The sequence below is a fragment of the Poecilia latipinna genome, unplaced genomic scaffold (genome assembly GCF_001443285.1).
Source record: "Poecilia latipinna isolate Pla-1442-1.1 unplaced genomic scaffold, P_latipinna-1.0 Scaffold852, whole genome shotgun sequence".
Taxonomy (NCBI): domain Eukaryota; kingdom Metazoa; phylum Chordata; class Actinopteri; order Cyprinodontiformes; family Poeciliidae; genus Poecilia; species Poecilia latipinna.
In genome coordinates this window covers 393,501-395,104 of record NW_015113468.1, presented here as the reverse complement: position 1 = coordinate 395,104, position 1,604 = coordinate 393,501, and positions in this window count along the sequence as shown.

Genomic DNA, 1,604 nt, shown 5'->3' with positions numbered 1-1,604 from the left:
AGACTAAATGTTTTTTTTTTTTTCCCCCTGTCATTTTCAGCCGCAAACATTTAACTAAAATATCTACAGATATGTGTTTCTGTCTCTGCCTCCCTCTGACTCTCTTGACACTGATGTTCCTGCATGGATTCATGGATTTACAACAGACACTTTAGTAATGTACAGTGTCAGAATGTGAACTAAATATAAAAAGTATGTTTTTATCATACAGAATGAGAATTTAAACAACTTAATTTTCAGATGTATACATTATTATACATCTCAACTCTATTTACTGTGTAGCAAAAATTTTCACTAATTTATTTTTAAACCTCTCCTCAAGCACTTTTCTTATTGTCTTCTAACCATTAACCTTATGGTGTGGAAATAATGAAAAAATATTGAAACGTTGAAAGAAATCAACCTGACATCAGTCTCCTCCTGTTCTCCTTTCTGGTTCTATTATAATTAATATAATTTTTATATCTTCACACCCTGAAACGCCAACTGGCTCTCTTATGTCTTCCCTGACCTGCTCTTCTCATAAAATAGTTTAGTTTATTTAAAAATTAAAAACAGTTAATACATATTTCAGTAAACTAAATGAAGACCTCACCAGAGCTTCTTCACCTTTCTTCAACATCATTCTAGCACTGCTGTTCTCCTAAATATATAATATAATATATAAACACATGTTAAGTGGTCGAGTATGATCAGGTGTCGCTCAGTTTAAATAATAAAAAGGCTAATTTTGCTGCTAAATCATTGTGACTACACTAGCTAACTGTTAAAGTTAGTGGTAAAATTTTGGACATGTGACTATTCCAGAATTTAAACAGCTAAACCTAAAAGATTTAGTTCTATATATGAAAGTAAACTGACAACAAGATGTTATAAACGAGCGATATTCATGGCAACATTCCTGACAGACAGTTTACCTCCTTCTAAGGAGTTTCTGACTCCGTCTGCTGCTGCCTTTACTCTGAGCCGTTCAGAGGGGGGAGGGGGAGGAAGTGCTCTGCTGAATGCGCTGTTATTCGCCTTCAAAATAAAAGCACGCAAGTGGTAGATTTTAAAATTCTTTGCAACTGCAGTGAAATTATTGGGGGGGACGAATGTGGCTCTCTCCAATATTGGGGGGGGACATGTCCCCCGCGTCCCCCCGCTTCCTACGCCTATGTGCATAGGCCTGAACCCCCTCAGCTAAATCATCAACAAGACTGGCTACGGATACCGACTCAAAAATGGGGCCACAATCAGTCACGTCCTCTACATGGATGACAAGCCCTGTACGTAACTATCCTCAATGTCTGCTCTGTACGCCAAGAGTGAGCGAGACATCGACTCACTGATCCACACCACCAGGATCTACAGCACTGACATTGGGATGTCATTCGGACTAGAGAAGTGTGGTCGGATGGTTACAAAGAGAGGGAAGGTCGTCCGCACAGAAGGGGTCTCACTCCCAGAAGGAACAATAGCAGACATAGAGCAATACCACAAGCAAATGCCGGAATAATTAGCTGGCCAATGGAAGAGATGAAGGCCACGGATGTTAAGACTCGGAAGCTACTAATCATGCATAAAGGGTTCCACCCCAAATCCAGCACCCTGAGACTGTACAC